This window comes from Prunus avium, chromosome 1, assembly GCF_965620075.1.
Source record: "Prunus avium chromosome 1, drPruAviu1.hap1.1, whole genome shotgun sequence".
In the NCBI taxonomy this organism is placed as follows: Eukaryota; Viridiplantae; Streptophyta; class Magnoliopsida; order Rosales; family Rosaceae; genus Prunus; species Prunus avium.
The window spans coordinates 23414086-23436569 of NC_142284.1; the positions used below are offsets into that span (position 1 = coordinate 23414086).

General features: G+C 37.8%; 2 pseudogenes across 1 annotated transcript; both read left to right on the forward strand.

The window, feature by feature from the left end:
• The first annotated feature begins 908 nt into the window (after positions 1-908).
• Positions 909-16271, forward strand: LOC148297617 (uncharacterized; annotated as a pseudogene).
• LOC148297618 (pentatricopeptide repeat-containing protein At2g13600 pseudogene) lies at positions 15269-21602 on the forward strand (annotated as a pseudogene). Its single transcript, XR_015832940.1, has 7 exons — positions 15269-15511; positions 15648-15762; positions 16212-16267; positions 16581-19334; positions 19574-19677; positions 19773-19838; positions 21206-21602. The product of XR_015832940.1 is annotated as a pentatricopeptide repeat-containing protein At2g13600 pseudogene (transcript).
• The last annotated feature ends 882 nt before the right edge of the window (positions 21603-22484 follow it).

The following is a 22484-nucleotide window of genomic DNA, read 5'->3' on the forward strand; positions in this document are numbered from 1 at the left end:
AGAAGTGTGGTTAATCTCAAGGTGGTCAAGTAGCTGGGAGCTATTGTGTTCAAAGGAGGTTAACTCACCAAGGGAGAAAGAGAGAGAAGGCAATCAGTTCAAGTTAGAGCTGAGTTGTAGTCTTGTAAGTCTAGACACCAAAGGGGGAAACACAAAGGGTTGTAAGAGTGTTCACAAGTGCATCAAAGTGTTGAGCAAAGGGGTGAGAGAGAAAAGAGAGCTTGGGAGAGAATAGAGTTCTAAGGGGTACCTACCCTATGGCTCTAGATAGGGTGGCTAAACATGCAGCTACAAATGACTAGCCTTTGGTCTGCCCAAGTTGTGGTCCATGTCTGGAAACCAAGGGGAGAACGTGGGAGAAAAGGATGGAGCCTTCTCCTTGGTCTAAAGGCTTGTGTATTAAAGGGAAGAGGAAGCAAGACACAATGGAGGTGGTTAATCTCAAGGTGGTCAAGTAGTTGGAAGCTATTGTGTCCAAAGGAGGTTTAACTCACCAAGGGAGGAAGAGAGAAAGGGCAATCAGTTCAAGTTGGAATTGAGTTGTGGTCTTGAAAGTCTAGACACCAAAGGGGGAAACACCAAGGGTTGTGAGAGTGTTCACAAGTGCATCAAAGTGTTGAGCAAGGAGTGAGAGAGAAAAGAGAGCTTGGGAGAGAATAGAGTTCTAAGGGGGTTTTCTTTGTAAACCAAAGTTGTAACTTATTCTTTCATTAGTGAATTTCTCAAGGGGATCACCAAGAGGATGTAGGCAATTGCTGAACCTCTATAAATTCTTGTGTCACTTTGTGCTTGGTTGGTTTCTCAAGTGTGTGTGTGTGTGTGATTCATCCATTGCTGTGTTTGTCACAAACTCCATTAACAACAAGATCATTAGGGGGAGAGTGAAAGTGCAAGTGCCATTTTCACAACAGAACGCATACGGAAATTTGCAAAACATTGTCAAGTTTTAGATTTTCCAGGCGAGTAAACCCCAGCCATGGCTTCCTTCAAGGACGCAGACCCAACCCTAGGGTTCTTAACCCGAAAGGATGCCGACGTCATGCTACCACGACCCACTAGGATTAAGAACAAAACCCCGGCCCCTGTTCAAAGTACCGCAGAGCAAATCCTCCGTGAGGCACGTGAGTGCCAGGAGGCTGAAATCCGACCTCCCAAGCAGAAGATCACTGATCCCACCGAGCTCGCAGATTACCGCCTCCGAAAGCGCAAGGAATTCGAAGACCAAATCCGGCGCGTGAGGGGGAATGTCAGAGACTGGATCAAGTATGCGCAGTGGGAGGAGTCCCATAAGGACTTCGAACATGCTCACTCTGTTTGGGAGCTGATCGGTTCATAATTGTATATCATTTTGTACCCTTCTAGCTTATGATTTGGTTATGTTTTTGAGTTAAACTTGTGCTTTTAATCCTTTTTGTGTTTATCTTTCAGTTCATTGAGCTTTAGGTAATAATGATGTCTTTGGATAGTAAATGATGCAATCCATGCATGTTAGGGCCTAATTTGGATGAATGGATGAAGAGCTTAAAGACAAACTCAATTTTGGCTACAGTCCCCTGCCAGCCCAGTTTCGTAGGTCATATTGCAAGCTTTGTTTCAGCAATCTACATAGCTCGGATGAGTCCACATTCTTCATGAAAGTTGTTCCAATGGGTGTATACTATAACATATCCGAAATTCAGCCCCATTGGATAATTGTGGAGTCTGTTACCTAGCAAACACAGAGCCATGCTCAGGATGGATTTTATCAGCGCGCAAAATGAGTTAGCAATTTGTTTTGGCCTTAACTTCCTCCTCCGACCTTGGATTGGCCCAAATGATATATGGCTGGAAAGAAGACATTCTGAACTTCAAGTTTGAGTGCTTAAAGTCTTAATTTGCTTAAGGGAAGCCCAATTCGTAAGCCCTTGAAGTTGCTGATCATGCTGACCTCAGGATGAGCTATTATTTCTGGTTGGAAGCTTGGTCATGGTGACATGAAGATGAGCTAGGGCTGCTGGTGGGATTTATTAGTGAAGTGCATCAACCAATTCAGATTTTATAATGCAAGTGTTGTATGCATTAGTGAAGTGCATCAACCATTTCAGATTTTATAAAACAAGTGTTGTATGCATTAGCCATACTTAATTCAGATTTTCAGCTTCCTTAGGCCTATATATAGTGAGGTTTCCCAAGCTTGTAAACACACCCCAAGGGGGGGGAGCTCTCAAACACTTCTCTAGAGCTCCCTTCCCTTCTCTTCCTCAAATTCTCTTAGTTTCATTTTCTAGTTTTCAATTATAGTAATGAAATATTTGTGCTGAAATTCTCCTTAAGTTTTTCTTAGTTCCACTTTACTTTTCATTATGTAAATTCTTTTCTTTAGTTTCAAGTTTGATTAGTTTCCAAGTTTCAATTATGGTTTTTGTTCTTATTCATTATGCTTATAAATTAATATGCTAGTTTGAATGATTGATCACCATTTAGGCTTGCATGTTAGCTATCTTGGTTTGAATTAAGAGTAGACACCATGCTTTAATTCGAATTGAACTATGAATAGGAAGAGTATGTATGAACATTCGACAACAGGGATTAGATACATGCTTGGTTGTTTAAATTGTTCTTCTATGCTTAATGGGTTCCTAATGCTTAATTTTAGGTTAGACAACAAATGATCAAATTAGGGAATTAGGAACACAAGGTTATGACCAAACACCATGGCTTAATCATACTTTAGCTAGAATCAATCCATTAATCTAATTGAACTTGGGAACTTATCTGCTTGAGTTAGTTATTTCTTTCTTCCTTGTTTTATTTATTTCCTTTCTTTTTCATTTCTGTTTTGTATAGGAAAAATGAATTGGATCATTCAATCACCAATCCTCGTGGGATCGACCTCGCACTTACATATGCTATACTACCAAACGGCTCGTGCACTTGCGAGTATCACAAGTTGAGAATGCAACTGAATCCATTTTGGTGCAGCTGTATCTACGCAACAAGTTTTTGGCGCCGTTGCCGGGGATCGGTAACATTGTTTGATTCTATTTGGCTTTCCTACTTTATTTTTTTTCTTAACTGGACAATTTCTTGTTATAAAGTTAATGACGTTAATGGACAAGTTGTGTTTGTAGTCCAACAGAAAAGGACAATTGCTCAACAAGCAAGAGAACTGGGTTTAAGTCCCAGCTTACACAACCCATTGGTGCTTGTTGATTTGAAACATGGAATTGGATGTGTGTTGATTTTCCTTTTCATTTTAGTTTTTATTTCCTCATCCTTTTAATTCTATTTCAAGTTTTCTATGTTTGTTTTAGCAATTTATTATAGCTCAATAATAAATGGAGAGAGATGGCAACCTCAATCATAAGAATGGGAAGTGTGGAGCAGTGGGAGAAGTCGCGACCTCCAAGTGCATCCATGCTCGACCTAATCGCTTCAAGGGGGAGCATTTCAATCCTTTCTCTTCTTTGAATTCTGTTTATTTCCATAGTTGTTTTTGCCTTTTGGGCCGCTTTGAGTTCTTTGTTTTTCTATGCTGAATCCAACCATATAAAGAACGTAAAATTTGGACTTACGGTTGGAAAGTTATAGCCTAAAAACTGAACATAGGTCGAAGCTGAAAAACATAGAAACGAATCTGTCCAAATGGTGATAAACGGGTGATAGAAAGTGCTGTTTGTTTTTTTTTTCTTTGGTTTCTTGGTTTGTTTCTTTTAGTACAACAATTTATGTTGTTTGTTTGAATTTGTTTACAGTACTTAGTTCATTTTTGTTTATGGTTTGTTGTTTCATGTTATCTTAATTTGTTTTTGTTTCTTTTTCTTACGAGAATTTATTTTTAAAAAAAATTTAAAAAAAAAATAATAATTATTTTTCATATGAGCTAACTTTTGGTAACTCCAGTAAGCACTTCCGTCAATACAGTGTCTAGGAGTTCTTTAGGCGACACCTTCGGTGTCTAAGAAGTTTGGGTTTTAAGCGGGACCATTGTGACCCCTCCAACCTTCCCGGATCCCCTGGCTGTGTTTTCTGAGGCCCTTAACTGGTCATCCGTGAGTTGCTTGTATATTGTGTGTTTTTAAATTAAGTTTTTTTTATTTTCTTTGTTTTCTTTTCTGTTGAGTCTTTGTTTTTGTTTTGTTTCTGTTTTTGTGTTGTTATGTTAGTTTATTTATTTATTTACGTGGTATGGTTAGTTTATTTCTGAGTGTTAAAACACATTTTTATTTCAAACATTGCATAAAAAAAAAAACTAAAAAAAAACAAAACAAAACAAAAATAAAAACAAAAAAACATCATCATCATCATCTTCATCATCATCTTCTTCATCTTCTTCATCTCCATCATCATCATGGCTTGCCTTTATTTTCTCGCACTTGTAGAATCTGCAGCAGCTCCACATGGTCCTCATTTTTTCTCTGCAGTGCTTCCACGTGCTGATTGGCACAGTAGAGCCGCTTCTGCAAGTCCGCCACCATAGCCTTCAAGGAAGCTATTTCCTCGCTCATCGCGGCACACTCCCTTGTCCTCGCCAGTAATCGCATGCCCAAATTGGTAGCGGAGACCGCGTGGAGCACAGTTAAATTGTGGGACTCCTCTACCGCTGCCTTATCAGACCTCCGTGCCACATGCAGATGATCTGTCGGAGTGAGCTTGCTGCTAATCATGCCTCCTAGCAACATTGCTCTGTTCGACAGTGCCTCAGAAAAGTTCGGTATTGCCTCAGCAAAGTTTGAGGCCGTGCCGTGATGATATGAAGAGTTTGGAAAGACAGTGTTTGGAGGAGCCCTTGTCTGGGCATTCGGTGGTGCAAGTGAGAGCTCAAGGTTGAGTTCATCAAGGTGAGTGCATGAGGATGCCATTTTTTTTTTCTGTTTCTGGATTTTTTGATGTTTTTCCTTGAGTTGCAGGAAGAAATGCTGGGTATCATCCGCTTGCAGAGGTGTGGTTTAAATAGACATATGCTGATGAGAGAGAGCCAACACCATTTCGGATTTCCCGGGTATGCTCGACCTAATCGCTTCAAGGGGGAGCACCTTTACTTTACTTTTCTTTTTTTTCCTCCGTGTTTTCTGGTGTTTAATGTTTTTGCCCGTTACTTTCATTTTCTAGTGCTTTGTGTTTTTGCCTTTCCCTTTCGGCTATCATCTTTGTCTTATTTTAGTTAGGGAAATGTGTTTTCTTTTCCGTTTGTCGTCTTTGTTTTATTTTAGTTGGGAAGTGTGTTTTCTTTTTCTTTTTCTTTTTCTTTCTGCAACCTTACTCTTTTATTTCCGAAACAAAATAACGAAAATACAAAAACAACAAAATAAAATAAAAACAACAATAATGCAGTAGGAAATCATTTCTTCTCGGTGCTTGGTGTCTCGACCATTGGAGCTTTGAGTTTGGCCCTCTGGCTGTCCTCTTCCGGGGCTTCACGCACAGCTTCTTGGGGCTCATCACTTGAGCTCCCAAAGATCGCAATCTTAGCTTGAGCGTAACTACTCTCGCGATCTGCTTGTTTGCGTTTACCCGGTCGGTCTAGGTCCTCTAGCTGTTTTCGCATGTCGCGAGAGTACAACTCTACCATCTTTGATAGGTTTCTATTCTCGTCCCGCAATACTTCTAGCTGGTGTCGATTCACCTCCACTATCCTTGACCTCTCCCTTTTCAAGCTTTTTATAGCAGTCTGACACTCCTCAACCATACTTCGCTCTGCCGCCAACTGACCTTTCAGCACCTCTACCTCATGGGACTTCGCAAGTAGGCGATGACCCAAACTTGCGACTGTTGCCGTACTCTGCACGCTCAGTGCCAGGGCATCGCTCACGACCCGGTTGTCATCCCTTGTCCCCAGAACACGTATATCTTTAGGAGTCACCAGATTTCTGCCCACTCCAATGGCAACATCGTTGTCCAGGAGTATTGAGTCAGTTACTGTCACAGGCCCCCGTGCGGAAGCAAAGTAGGGCATCCATACTGGTGCCGCTGCTTGGCCTCGTGTCTGAGTCGGTGGAGCTAGGTTGAGATCCAACGAAAATGGGTAGTTTGAGGCCATTTGATTTCTCACTCTCTTTTCTTCTTTCTTTCTTTTCTCTTTTGTGTGTTTCTGAGTTTGCGTTTTTTTCACCCTTTCTTATAGACTTAGTCTTTGACAAACCCTAGCCATTACAGCATCTGAGCATTTTCTGAATCTCCAGCATTCCTTGAGTCCCACAACCTTCTCGCCTTCCAACCATACCCAACTCATTTATCACGACGTGTCTTTTCTGAACGAACGCGTTCAGTAAAGTCTTCGCGCCTTTCCATGAGCCCGTAATTTTTGCTTGTGGAGTCTGCGGCGCCTCTATGCGTCGACACGTGTCTCGCCCTGTCTGTTGGTCCCTTACACTGAACTGAGACATCATGACCCATGTTAAAATCCCGCTCTTTGTGATGCTAATCACGGTTCAATAGTTTGTTTTTACAAAACTAAATAATAATAAAAAGCCGAAAATGAAAACAAATTGTGGGTCGGGTTTCACTTTAGTTTGGGTTTCAAAGTGGGTTAAATTCACCGTGGTTTGTGTTTCGAAATTGTGGGCTTTGGGCTTCAAAATTTTTTTGGGTTTCAGAATTGTGTGATTAGGGTTTACTGTTTCATTTTCTTTTTTTTGTTTTTGTTTGTTTGTGTTGTAATTTTTATTTTATAATTATTTTGTTTTTGTTTTCTTTTGTGATTTTGTGATTTTTTATTTATTTGCTTTAATACCTTTCATTTGTTGTTATGACATTGTTTGTGGCTAATTTTTAAACATTGAGGACAATGCTCATTTCTAGGTTTGGGGGTATTGGAGTTTAGCAAGTAAACTTGGTTTTTCTTAAAATTTAAAAAAAAAAAAATTTAATTTCTTTCTTGTTTTGAATCTTGTTTTGTTTAGTCACTTTCCGAACACATTTGATGAGATTGTGATAAATGTTGCATGACTTAAATAAAAAATTGAATTTTATTTATTATTTATTTTTTTCCTTGTAAATTTTTATTGTAAAAAATACTAATTAATTAATTAATTAATTTGGCATCGTTCTAGCATGACATGTTCGAAACCTTCTTTCCACTTGCCATTTGTTTCATAATTTTCCAATTAAAGGATTTGCATGATCTAAAGAATTGTATGAATCATAAATTAGACTTATTTAACCAACTATATAAAGTGAGCTTTTGAGCCTTGTACTTCAATTCATGAGTGTTATATACATACTCTTATTTTCTTGTCATCAAAGTTGTTGTTTGATCTCATTATTCATTGATTTGGTTGAACACTTAAAAGTCATTCATTCTTATGCAATTTGATTTCATGACATTTAAGAAGTGATATTAAGGCCCTCTTTGGATCGTTTGTGCCTTTCAAGCTAACCTTATGCATGCTTAAGCATGATTTTCCATTGTTAACCATTTTGAGCCTACATGTAAACCTTTTCTTTCATTTTACCAATTATATTTCCTTGCCTTAGCCCGAAAAACAAGAATTTACCTTTCTAAGGAACTCATGAGCTCTAATTCGGATGTGTTTTTCATGCTAAGTTTGGGAAGGGATATTACATAAAGAAAAAAAAAATTCACTCAATTGGTGAAAGAAAAGAAAAGAAAAGAGAAAAATTGTGATTAAGTGGTGGTTGAATGAAATTTCATTTTTGGGTTTCATTTTTGGGCCTTCTAAATAAATTGGTGTTTGTTCAATTCAAGGAAAGGAGTATGAATAATTGTAAATGAAGGTATAAGGAGTTTTGATCGTGTAAAAGAAAAAATCTAATCGTGATGATTCGAAGTCTTGTAAACAATTGTTTTATGCTCTTATATTTTGAGTTTCTTGGACTTTGTTTTATCCATACCCTTCATTTCTTACTCACCTTACACCCTTGGCCCCATTACAACCTATAATAAAGACCTAAATTGATCTTAAATGTCATATGGTTGAATTGCATGCATTTTATTACTTTTAAGTGTTTGGCATCCTTCTTGAGATCATTTTATGCAAGTTCTTCATCTTCCTATTTTGAGTTAACTCCTTTATGGTTTAACTCTAATCCCTGAGTGTTGCATTGTAGCCCTCTTCTGAGTGATTCATTTGTGAGAGGACAACTTTGGTGAGATTTGAAGTTGCATTTGTGCTTGGTATGATTTTTGAAATTGTGTGGAAACTAAGATTGGGGAATTTGTTGCATTTGGCTATCACACTACTACACTTTGAGCATATTATGTTTTGAACTTTGCCGCTTTGTGAATAATGTCTAAAATTGAGCTTTTATTGTCAAAACGTTTAAGTCATGTGCATGAGTAATTTCTCTTCACAAAATGTTCGGAAAGATTGTTTTGAGTTTTTATTTTGATTTTGATTTTTTTTGTTTTTTGTGTTTTGTGTTTTGTTTTTATTTTTATGTTTGTTTTTGGTTTTGGTTTTGCTTAAGAACTAACAAATCTAATAAGTTTTCTAACCATTTTGTTTTGTAGAGTTAGAAAAACGTTTGTGGGTATCGTAACTGTTAAACCCTCATGAGACACAACTCCTCCTACTAGGGATGCCTAGAGGTTTAAAGGCTTGTTGCATTCGCTCAATGCAATCGAGTTACCTACGAAAGTGGTCTAGTTAACTTCTTGTTTTGTTTTTAACTTTGTTTTGTGTTGTTTTGCTCGAGGACTAGCAAAATCTAGGTTTGGGGGTATTTGATCGGTTCATAATTGTATATCATTTTGTACCCTTCTAGCTTATGATTTGGTTATGTTTTTGAGTTAAACTTGTGCTTTTAATCCTTTTTGTGTTTATCTTTCAGTTCATTGAGCTTTAGGTAATAATGATGTCTTTGGATAGTAAATGATGCAATCCATGCATGTTAGGGCCTAATTTGGATGAATGGATGAAGAGCTTAAAGACAAACTCAATTTTGGCTACAGTCCCCTGCCAGCCCAGTTTCGTAGGTCATATTGCAAGCTTTGTTTCAGCAATCTACATAGCTCGGATGAGTCCACATTCTTCATGAAAGTTGTTCCAATGGGTGTATACTATAACATATCCGAAATTCAGCACCATTGGATAATTGTGGAGTCTGTTACCTAGCAAACACAGAGCCATGCTCAGGATGGATTTTATCAGCGCGCAAAATGAGTTAGCAATTTGTTTTGGCCTTAACTTCCTCCTCCGACCTTGGATTGGCCCAAATGATATATGGCTGGAAAGAAGACATTCTGAACTTCAAGTTTGAGTGCTTAAAGTCTTAATTTGCTTAAGGGAAGCCCAATTCGTAAGCCCTTGAAGTTGCTGATCATGCTGACCTCAGGATGAGCTATTATTTCTGGTTGGAAGCTTGGTCATGGTGACATGAAGATGAGCTAGGGCTGCTGGTGGGATTTATTAGTGAAGTGCATCAACCAATTCAGATTTTACAATGCAAGTGTTGTATGCATTAGTGAAGTGCATCAACCATTTCAGATTTTATAAAACAAGTGTTGTATGCATTAGCCATACTTAATTCAGATTTTCAGCTTCCTTAGGCCTATATATAGTGAGGTTTCCCAAGCTTGTAAACACACCCCAAGGGGGGGAGCTCTCAAACACTTCTCTAGAGCTCCCTTCCCTTCTCTTCCTCAAATTCTCTTAGTTTCATTTTCTAGTTTTCAATTATAGTAATGAAATATTTGTGCTGAAATTCTCCTTAAGTTTTTCTTAGTTCCACTTTACTTTTCATTATGTAAATTCTTTTCTTTAGTTTCAAGTTTGATTAGTTTCCAAGTTTCAATTATGGTTTTTGTTCTTATTCATTATGCTTATAAATTAATATGCTAGTTTGAATGATTGATCACCATTTAGGCTTGCATGTTAGCTATCTTGGTTTGAATTAAGAGTAGACACCATGCTTTAATTCGAATTGAACTATGAATAGGAAGAGTATGTATGAACATTCGACAACAGGGATTAGATACATGCTTGGTTGTTTAAATTGTTCTTCTATGCTTAATGGGTTCCTAATGCTTAATTTTAGGTTAGACAACAAATGATCAAATTAGGGAATTAGGAACACAAGGTTATGACCAAACACCATGGCTTAATCATACTTTAGCTAGAATCAATCCATTAATCTAATTGAACTTGGGAACTTATCTGCTTGAGTTAGTTATTTCTTTCTTCCTTGTTTTATTTATTTCCTTTCTTTTTCATTTCTGTTTTGTATAGGAAAAATGAATTGGATCATTCAATCACCAATCCTCGTGGGATCGACCTCGCACTTACATATGCTATACTACCAAACGGCTCGTGCACTTGCGAGTATCACAAGTTGAGAATGCAACTGAATCCATTTTGGTGCAGCTGTATCTACGCAACAGGAGCGTGCCCTTGAGGTCGATCACCGGAACTCTACCCTGTGGCGCAACTATGCTGAGGCGGAGATGAAGAACAAGTTCATTAACCATGCAAGGAATGTGTGGGACCGTGCCGTCACCCTCTTGCTTAGAGTTGATCAGATTTGGTACAAGTATATTCACATGGAAGAGATTATAGGGAATGTGGCTGGTGCTCGGCAGATATAGGAGAGGTGGATGAATTGGATGCCGGACTAGCAAGGCTGGCTCTCTTTCATCAAGTTTGAGCTTCGCTATAATGAGATCGAGCGTGCTAGAGCGATTTTCAAGCGTTTCGTGCAATGTCATCCGAAAGTTGGTGCTTGGATTCGGTATGCCAAGTTTGAGATGAAGAATGGTGAGGTTGGGAGGGCAAGAAATGTATATGAGAGAGTAGTGGAGATCATGGGCGATGATGGGGAGGCCGAGCAGTTATTTGTGGCTTTCTCTGAATTTGAGGAGCGATGCAAAGAAACTGATAGAGCAAGGCGTATTTATAAATTTGCACTTGATCATATACCCAAACAAAGGGTTGAGGATTTGTATAAAAAGTTTGTGTGTTTGGAGAAGCAATATGGAGATAGACAAGGCATTGAGGATGCGATTGTGGGAAACATGAGATTTCAATATGAAGACGAGGTTAGGAAGAATCCTCTTAATTACGATTCCTGGTTTGATTATATAAGGCTATAAAAGAGAGTGCAGGAAAAAAGACAGAGTTAGAGAGGTTTATGAGAGAGCTATTGCTAATGTTGATGCTCAAAATGGTTCGGCCAAGATTGAGTCCAACTTAGTGATGAGGTGTGGTGGATGATGGGTGAAGGTGAGGACCTTTAGCATGATAAATATATGAAAGACAAGATATATGTGGTTCACCCTTAATGAATGGGCTACGTCCACGGAGAAGATGTTCTCATTATGATAATGTTTACATTTGTACAAGGGGATTAGACCCAAAGATAAATGGAAGAAGGCCTAGGGCCTAAGGTACAAAGATAGGAATCTGAAGACTAGGGGTCAAGTGCCCAGGTCCGGATACCCAGGACCGGTTTCTACAACACCACAATTGGAAATAACACTGACAGAGTCTATGGACAAGCACTTTGTAGAGGGGATGTGAACTTTACAGTTTGTCAAAATTGCATCTATGAGGCGAGCCAGGAGCTTTTCAAGAGTTGTGATACGAATGATGCAATGATGTGGTACGAAGTATGTCAAGTCTGCTATTCCTTCCAGATGTTCTTTTCATTGATGGTTTACGTTGGAAATTATCCAAAGCAGGATAGTCGGGAGAAGAGAGTGTCAAATCCGGGTAGCTTTAGTCATGTTTTGATTTATTTGATGAAAAACCTGTCCGATGAGGCTGTCTTTAATCCTTCTAAGCATATGTTTGCAACTGGGGAAGTAAAATTTTCAGGGAAAAAAAATATTTATGGTTTGCAACAGTGCACGAGAGACATCTCTGAAAGTAACTGCAAAACATGTTTAGTTTTTGCTTTAGGGGATCTTTGGGCTTGCTGCTCTTCTAGCCAAGGTGCTGCTCTTTAGCATGGGAAAGTGATATATGTGATGCATAAAATTAATTGCATGGAAGGTCAGTCCATGGCATTGCAATGTTATGTTGTAATAAAAAAACTGTTTCTCCATATTGTAAAGTAGTAGAAGCATCACAGACATGCAATGCATGTAGAGTGCGATGCAAGTAATTGACAAGTAGAAAGAGAAGTCATGAAGGTCCGCATTCTTACGTACTCTCCTTTCAATTATATGTAAAACTCAGTTTGGGATTTTCCTATCTGATTGTAAGAGTGAATTTCGCAGCAAGCAATTTCAGCCATTTCTAATTTCTTGTGGTATGATAAAAAATAATGGTATTTTTTCTTTTGGTTGAAAAGGCTGATATTTCGTAGAAAAACAATCACAAAGAGACATTACAAAGGGTGTGGGAGCAAAGCAGCCCATCTCCCAAAGGAAGCTCGATAGAACAGAAACAGAAATAGACTACTTCAAAACACAGCCCAAAAGTGTATTCAATTTAGATTTTAAATGTTTTTAAAAGAGTTATAAAGTTTATGGAGTTTAATTGAGTTTAATTGAGTTTAACTGAATTCTACAAACTCCACATATCTTTTGATTGAATTCGTGTATAGATTTTAACTGAGTTTGTTAGAGTTTTATTATTGTTTTTAATGGAGTTTATAGCACTCAAAAAACAAAGAGTTTAGGGTTGATGATGGTGGTGGTGATGACAGTGGTGGTGATGGTGGTGGCGATGATGGTTTGTGGGTGATGGTGGGGAAGGTTGTGGTGGCGGTGATGGTGATGATGCTGACAGTGGTTGTGGTGGTGGTGACGGTGGGGGTGATAGTGGGGGTGGTAATGGTAGTGGCGATGGGAGTAAGGGTGGTGGTGGTGACAGTGGCAGTGATGGTGATGATGCTAGCGGTAGTGGTGGTGACGGTAGGGATGATGGTGGGGCTGGTAGTAGGGTTGGCGGTGAGTGGTGGTGTGGGGGGGTTTTGAATGCACCCAAACTTTTAAGAAGTCTTTTAAAGTCATGATTGAATACACCTAAATTTGAATGGAATTTAAAAAGTCTGAATTGAATACACCAAGAATTGTATAGACTTCTATAAGATCGTGAATGAATACACCTGAACTTTTAAACTTCTTTAAAATCTGTTAAAAGCCTAGCTCAAAGACAATCTTCACAGTGACAAATGTCGAAACTCCCTTAGAGCATTTCCACCCATTTGTCATGGTAAAAGGTAAGGGGAGGCAAGAGTTGTTACTATTCAAACAAATAGTGCATGTCTTAGAAATTTTTTTGCTGGTTTTCCACCTATTGCCATGGCAACCACTATTCACATGAGATATGATGAGAGGAATTTGTATAGAGTTTTGATGTGGGAAGTGAAGAATATGACTAGGTATTTATAAATAAAAAGATTCTGAAATTTTTGTTATTTTTTTCAATTTTCTTGTTGATGAGCACATAAATTATCATGTTTATTACCCCTAATTATATATTTGTTAGTGCATTAATTTATGTTATTTTGAGCTTTTAGGCTAAAGTTTGATTTTTATAAATTTGGGCATTATGCTAATAAAAGTATTGGAAATTAAAATTACTACTTTTTCTTTGTAGGTTCTTGGTGAGATTTGCAGCAAGTTAATAATAGGTGCAGCAATTACTATTGGATTTTGAAAAGATGAGTGAAGTGCCGCACCAAAACATAAAGGAAAGGACAAGAAGAAATGAATGCACCAGTCAAAGGAAATGAAGGGTGGCTGCTGCAAATGGAAAGAAAGTTTGTGTTTTACTAGCATATGGTGTCATGGCATACGCAACTCATTTGTTGAAAGAACAAATAAACAAATGAAAGCTAATAGGTAAATGGCAGCAAGAAGATCAGCACTTGCCAAAGAAGATTTATCAAAGGAAGAAGTGGTGATGGCATTGATATTAATAAAACAAAAGCATTGAAGTGTGGCAGCCAAACTAATAAGGATGAAGATTTGGAGGGTGCTGCCAGCACTAGAGTGAATAAACAAGGTAAGTGGAGCATCAATTGAAGAATTAAAGAAGAGGAAGGCTACGGCAGTGGCATGATAGGATAATAGTTTAATCAAGTATGTTGCAATCGGATTACAACCTGAGCAGCCCCCATTCCTATAAATAGATCATTGATGCAGCTTCAAAGGAGACACCAAGCTCCTCAAACTCTTTGAGCTCCCTCCTTCCTCCACTTCTTTTATAGTTTTAATTTCTGTTTTTAGTTTTATCTTATTATGGGGAACTAATTCCCTAGCTAAGGCTAGGGAGAAAGCTTTTAATATAAGTGTGTAATTTTTATTAGTTTGATCCAAATTTAAGCTTTAATGTGAATTTGTAGTTTTTGTTCAAATGGAATTTGTAGTTTTCTTTTTAATTAATTGATGAATGTTTGATAATCTATTTCAGGGGTTCAATCATGTTTTTCCCATTGTGTAGTAAAAACTTTCATGCTTTTAAAAGAGAAGAGAATTACCAAAGATTAATAGAATTTCGACGAAGATTATTTTTTGATAGTTTGTTGCCAATGGTACAAGTTATGCTTAGAATACTTCTAAAGGAAATTAAAAAGAGCTTTAATTATTTTGAACAACTACAATGGAAAATATTTTGTGGATCAAATTATTAAGAGTTGCATGCTTATGTTAAAAGTGGAAACCCAATGCCTTAGTGTTTTAATCAATTGAATTTTCTTGAAATCAAATCTTGCATAAATCTACTTTTCAATCATAATTGTTCTTTTCAGCTCTGCTATCTTTACACCGCTCTCTGTGGATACGACACTCGGACTTCCGAGCTACACTGCTATACGACACCTCCCTTGGGTTTTGCAAAGTGGTGCGAACACTTGTTATATAAATTGATTGCTTACTTCATAATGACGTCAGCGTTAAATCATCTTGCCCAGGCAGCAACCGAAGCAAGTCTTGCCTTGGGCCTTGCCCAGGCTGGTGGAGCCCAACGCTTGTCCTGGTAAGCCTTACCCGCTGGAAATAGGATTAGGGTCCTAGAGGGCCTCTTGCCTGGGCTAACCCCTCCCACTGGAAATGCTCTTAGTGTTCCTCATTCATGACCAAGGGATGGGCATGGAAGGTCATCCCTGCTCAAAACATGCAAAAGTGAGGATGGAGGTCTGGATATCTAGATTTCCAGGGCTCATCCTCAATAGTGCCAGTGAGGCCAAATGGTCCGCCACTTGATTTGCCTCCCAAGGCAGAAATTCGAAAGTCCTAGGCACCTAATAAATATTTATGTAAATTCCCCTCTCCCAAGTACTTGAAGAAAAAAAATTCACTTGTATAAATAAATAAATAAATAAAGTCTTTTTTATTTAAAACCAATTCAGTTCTAATCTTCCTATCTTATACACGACTAGCACCTAACTTTTAACCGTGGTAGCAATGTAACTTCAGATCAACCTTTGCTCTGCTTCTTTTCTAACCCTCGATATCCACCTCTAGTCGAAACTTTGTCCCGCTTTCAATTTTTGCCGGAGAAAACTATGAGTGTCTTTCCTATCTCTCAGTCTTCCTTGTTTTCTCTTTCCTTCCTCTCTTCTTTCATTGTGTCTTCGTCCCTCTCTTTCCATGCACGGCCCCATCCTTCTCCTCTCTCGCCATGTAAGTAACCCCCCAGCGCAGCAATGCACACAGCAATAAACCAATGCACGTCCCCAGTCGCTTTCTCTCTCATTTTCTCTGTTCTGTATGGGGTATTTTAACAACAGCATTTGCTTTCGCCTGTTCTTATTTGCAGAGGCCAGAGCTCAAGAAATCAGAAAGCTTCAGGCTTCGTTTGGTATCTGATTTTCATACAGTTTCAAGTCTTATACATGTGTTGATCCGAGTGTAACCAGCGCCGACGTGATACTGTGAGACCCAATACCCACCCAACATGTACCTTTTCATTCTTTAGAATCTATACCATCTCTTACACTACTTCCTTCTCTCTTTCTTTCACATTCATTTGTTGAGTAGTTGGCCAGAGGTTGAGGGAAATGTTCGGGCCAAAGTGTTGCATATATGGTGTTTGTTGAAACGTCTAAATGAGATCCAAAGTAAACCAAATACGCTTTCATGGTCTTTTAGACTTCAAAAAAAAATTTCAGATACAGTACCAAACATTTCTCAGATTTTGCAGTAACTATACAGCCCAGATTTTTAGATTGTATCCTGTTTTTTTTTTTTGGGTTTTGTTGGGTAACAGATTTATCCTTGTTTTTTAATAGGAAATTTCAGATCATGAACCAAACTAGCCTCAGTTTGTTTTAGCTTTTTTCTAATCATATCTGCTTATGAGTTGCATTTTTGTCTCCTGCAGTCTGGTCACTCTTCTCCGACCCAACTAGCAATCACCAAGGATCTTGGATTTACAATGTAAGAGTTTTGACTCTCATTTTTAATATGTATATATGCATATTTTGTGGTTTTTTTAGTTTTAGTTTCTAGCTGCTATAATCTGGGTCGGTTTTCTCATTTTGATTCTTTATCAAATGTGGGTGCCATGGTTGTAGACAGAGGTCAAAATATTTAGTATATATATTGGCAAAGCGGTAGGATTTGAGTTAGGCAAAGGGCTATAGTCAGGGGTAGTTATCGGTACAAAAGTGATGCTATTTTATGTTTGTACTCCTGTACTGCGTTCTTCTTTTTATTTATGTGTTTAACATTGAGTTAGGCAAACTCGCAGAAGTCTCTGAAGCGGAGAAGCCTAATATCTCCAGTGATGGGGATGCTGCCAATTCAACCCCTGAAGTATATCCTTCATCTCTCTCGCCTAAATGTTCGTTATATCATCGACGCAAGAAAATCTCTCAACAAAGCTCATTCTCTGCAACGACCCCTCCCTACAACAATCTTACATGGAATTGTCACAGACATTCTATGAAGCCATGAAAGCTTGTGCATCTCTCAAGTCAATACCCATTGCCAGAAAACTCCATGCCCAACTCATTTCCATAGGATTGGACTCTGCTATTTTCCTCCAGAACCATCTCTTGCACATGTACTCTCAATGTAGCTTGATAGAAGACGCTCGTCGGATTTTTTACAGTATTCAGCATCCTAATGTGTTTAGTTGGAATACTATGATCAATGGATTAGTAGATTTGGGTCGGATAAGGGAAGCAAAGATCTTGTTCAATGAAATGCCTGAGAGAGACTCTGTCTCTTGGACTACAATGATGTCTGGCCATTTTAATAATGGGCAACCAGTGGATGCAATTAAAGTTTTTGCTGCAATGGTTCAGAATTGTGAGAGTTTTTCCGACCCATTTTCCTTCTCTTGCGTAATGAAAGTCTTGGCAACATCAAATTGGCTCTTCAGCTGCATAGTCTTACGGAGAAGTTAGAATTTGGAAACAACATGACTATTCAAAATTCGATTATCGATATGTACATTAAGTGTGGTGCATTGAGTTCTGCTGAGAAAATGTTTTTGAGGATCCGAAGTCCTAGTTTGTTTTGTTGGAACAGTATGATATTTGGTTACTCTAAACTTTATGGGGTTCAAAGGGCTCTTCATATGTTTTTTCAAATGCCTGAACGTGACTGTGTGTCTTGGAACACCATAATTTCAATCTTTTCTCAGCATGGGTTTGGGGTTCAGAGTCTCAGTATGTTTGTTGAGATGTGGAACCAAGGTTTTAGACCAAATTCTATGATATATGCCACCGTACTTAGTGCATGTGCAAGCATATATGATCTGGAATGGGGTACCCATTTGCATGCTCGGATCATCCGTATGGAACCAAGTCTTGATGTCTTCGCAGGTAGTGGACTGATTGATATGTATGTGAAATGTGGACACTTGCATTTTGCACGGCAGGTGTTTAACAACATGACAGAACACAATGCAGTTTCTTGGACTTCTTTGATCAGTGGAGTTGTCCGGTCTGGACTTGAGGACGAAGCTTTAGTACTGTTTAACCAAATGAGAAAGGCTCCTATTTCCTTGGATGAGTTTACTCTCGCAACAGTTCTTGGGGTTTGTTCCGGCCAAAAGCATGTTTTAGTTGGGGAACAGCTCCATGGATATACAATCAAGGCTGGAATGATCTCTTCTGAATGCTCTTGTTACGATGTATGCAAAGTGTCAAAATACTCATAAAGCAAATCAGACATTTGAGTTGATGCCATTCAAAGATATAATATCATGGACAGCAATGATCACGGCATTCTCTCAAGTTGGTAATGTTGAAAAAGCTCGAGAGTATTTTGATAAAATGCCACAGCGAAATGTCATAACTTGGAATTCAATGTTAGCAACATATTTTCAAAATGGTTTTTGGGAAGAAGGCCTAAAATTGTATATTCTAATGCGAAGGGTAGAGGTTAACCCTGATTGGGTCACCTTAGTAACTTCAATCAGTGCATGTGCTGATTTAGCAATATTAAAACTTGGGATCCAAATTATAGCTCAAGCTGAAAAAATAGGGCTTGGTTCTAATGTTTCTGTCACAAATAGCATTGTTACTTTGTATTCACGATGTGGGCAAATTGAAGTAGCAAAAAGAGTGTTTGACTCAATATGTGACAAAAATTTGATTTCTTGGAATGCGATTATGGCAGGATATGCCCAAAATGGTGAAGGTAGGAAAGTGATTGAGATTTTTGAGAATATGTTGAAAACGGACTGCACACCTGATCATATAAGTTATGTATCTGTTCTATCAGGATGTAGCCATTCAGGGCTCGTAATAGAGGGGAAACACTACTTCAGTTCCATGACTGAAGATTTTGGCATCAATCCAACATGTGAGCATTTTGCTTGTACGGTAGATCTACTTGGCCGGGCGGGGTTATTAGAGGAGGCCAAGAATTTGATTGATACAATGCCCTTTAAGCCAAATGCTGATATATGGGGGGCTCTGCTTGGCGCATGTCGGGTTCATCACAATTTAAAGTTAGCAGAAGTTGCAGTGAGAAATTTGCTTGAATTAGATATAGATGATTCTGGGAGTTATGTCCTTCTGGCTAATACATATTCTGATTGTGGACAATTAGAAGCTTTTGCGGATGTGAGAAAAGAGATGAGAAAGAAAGGAATTGAGAAAAAACCTGGTTGTAGCTGGATAGAGTTTAATAATAGGGTACATGTGTTCACTGTAGATGACACCCATCATCCACAAATGAAGGACATTTATAGAATACTTGAAGAGATAATTAAGAAGATAGAAGATACCGGTTGCTATGTCAATCCAATTAGCTCATTTCTTTCTCAGTGTTATCACAGGGAAAAGCTTGATGTTGTTGTTGAGCTGCTTAGAGTGCCTGCTTGATGCCTATCTGCATAATGTGAAACCTTCAAGTTTCCCATGATTGTCACTTGATAATGAAGCTGATTTCCCTTGATACCTCAAAGGAGCTTATAGTGCTGGATAGATACCAGTTTCATCATTTGAAAGGTGGATTTTGCTCCTATGGAGATTACATGTGATCTCTGGTATGCAATATATTCTCTTACTATCTATGCATTTATCCTCTGTTCCTTGTGGCTACTGTTATCACTAGTTGTTTGAGGAAGACCACTTGTTTCGAGTAGATCTATTACTCTGTGACACATTTATTTACACTCATTTATGTATTCATCCACTAATAGTGAGTTTCTCTTTATGGAACTGCACCCTGAGAAAATAATGAGACCAGAAAAATTGATGGTTCATTTACACCTCTGTTTTGCAGAATGTGATTCTCTAGCCTTCACCTTGAAGACACGACTTACGTAATGGATAGGTTCATAATTTTATAAGAGTCTGCTGTAAGCTGACAAAGTGATGGCTCATTTGGTAAACAATCCTTTTTATCCTCCTGAAAGTTATGTTCTTTTTTTCCATGTTCCTCTTGAACTATTACTCATGAATCATGATATCTAATATTACAGACGAGTTTCTTTATCAGCTGTGACAGTGGTCCGCATGTTCAGCATTTATTTGATGGCCCATGTAAGGTACTTAAATTTGAAAATTTGCAAGCTTTCTTATCACTTCAACTGGAAATATATTTTGATCTCTTTGCACATTTTCAGTCTTTGTTAGTCTCGTATTTTAACAAGGTTAAACAAATGGTTATACATTAGCGTTTTGGACATAATATTTCTATGGAAAAAAATGTGTACTAATTAACCAAAAGAGTGGGAATAAGCATTTGGACTTAAGATGTTTGATGTGTACTATTTAAACATCATTAGATGTCTTTAGAAATCTGCATACGTTGTTGAATGTTACTATTATTAGTTGTAGCGTTATATGATTCATACAAAACTATAGCATATTGGCACTGACATGGCAAGATGTTGGCTGTAGGGTTATTTTTAAAAAGCAGAAATCAAAATCCAAAGATATATTGAACTTGGGTTGTATTTAGATGTGTGGATTTAAAATGATAGATAACGAGACTACTTAAATTTGACTATTTAAGATAGGATGGATTTCAAAACTTTAGAGAAAAAAAAAAATCATTTCAATTTTTCTCCCTGAATCACTTAAATATATAAATTTCTTTTTTTTATTTTTAAATTTCCTGTATTTTTAACATTTGATGCAAGCAATTAAACTAGGTAATCAAATCCAAATCTCCCATTGCAAATCCATATAAGGCAACCTTAGTGTTTCAAACAAAAAGTAAAGAAAGAAAAAATGTTTTTCTTTTTCAATTTAGTTTTGATGCAGGATTCACATTGCTTAATTTTTTCTTTCCCCTTCTCTTTTCTTTTCTTTTTTTTTTCCTTTTCCAGACCATTGTTTCTTTTCAAACCCTTGTTTCTTAGCTTTCCTAGTTTTGGTTTTTATTTTTCTTCTAAAAAAAATCGTTTCTTTAGGTCACTCTTCTTTGTGTTTCAAGTGATCTATCTTTGACTATACTCAATTGCTTGCTTATTGAATATTAACTGCTTAATTTCAAGCAGCAAACTAGATGGTATTTTGCTGCCGCCCACACCCAACTGCATATCCCTATCTTGCAATCACATAGTTTTAATCCTTCCTTCTTCTGATGCGTTGTTTTGTCCCACGGTATGTGTTGAAATTCAGTAAATATTTTTCATCTAGAACTCAGCATATGAGGTATGCCAGGTATAATGTAATCATGCCTTTGTTGATTTCATATTGCAGAAACCCATGTTCTGGTGCTAGTTGATGCAATTTTGAATAATTAATAGAGCCTCTAGTATCCAGTTCCACCTTCATATGATCCACATGGGCACTGAGCCCTCTGATTTGCTTGACTTATGAATGGAACATTCAGATTTTTCAAGCAACATTTTAAAGTTCCCACCCATTAATGTGAATTTCTCATGGGTTTTTTTTTTCTTTGTAGGTACCAATTTCTGAGTTTGGATGTCATAAGGAATACCAGCCATGGTCATTAAACTCGCCAAAACGAGTTAATTTACAATGCCATGGGACCTTGGTTCTCAATGAGAAGTGAAAAATAGGACTGCTTGCCTTCATAAATATTTTTGCGCAGTCCACGATTGGCTGCCAATAGCTCAATGCAAGCCAGTGGGAGAAGCCAAAGTGTGTTTGTTACAGCCATTTTGAAAAGTAAAGGGGCTTGTAGATCTAGTGGTTAAGATAAAGAAGAATAACCTAACCTTTAGTGGTTGTTAAATGCGCATTAAATCCCTTTTCCCTTCATATAAGCTGACAATCTCAATTAACCTGTAAATTGTGCTTCACCCGATTTTAAAAATACCATTGTTTTTCATAGAAAAGAGGCTAAGGCCAGGGAAAAGGGTGGCGATCGTCTGAACATTGACTTGAGCTTGCTTGAGATGCGGGATAAGTGCTCTATAACTAAAACATGGATTTCAGGGGTAAATGATTTTACCCATTGAAAGTTGTACGCCGGTTAATGTGTACACTATTAAGCCAAAACATCGAATTTCTAATGAATGACTTCAATAAGCAACCAAGGATTGCCAAAACAATGAGAGAACCCAAAATTATTATATGAGCCAATAAATTGTAAGAACACCCACTGCTGCTGCCATAACATGATTGATTAGAGCATAAATTCCAATTACACGTTGGATTTTTAATCTTAGTGTTCTATTGCCCCCTTAAACTCTGTTGAATTTAGCATCAACTCGTCTATTAATATACTAGGAAGATTAGATCCTGGTCCTACATCCATTTTCCTATACAAAAGTTCAATAACCTTTTGTCAACGGAGTCTAACCTAGTGAAAAAGGGTCTTGACTTACAAACCAAAGGTCTGCGTGTGTATCAAAAAACATTATCCTTAGAGTTTAGATTATCGCTTGTACTGAAAAACGGCTCAATAACTTTTATTGTCGAATTAATTTTTTGAACCATTCTCGTCCAAAAAAAAGAAGAAGATAGAAGATAGTTTCTGTTTGGGCTTGGGGCTTCGGGCTTGGGGCCTCAAATTACAAAGGAAAAGAAGCCCAAACAATAAGAAAGAAGAGAGTTTTAGATGTCTTGGCTCATGTTTCCGTACTTATTGTTCTCTTTGTTTTCAACTCCAATTTCAGTTTGAGTTTGGTTCATTTCGTTTTTGGGTCATTGCTTATTTCAGTTTGAGTTTGTTGATCTTTTGCAAATGGTTTGTTTGAATTGGAACGGAATGCCAT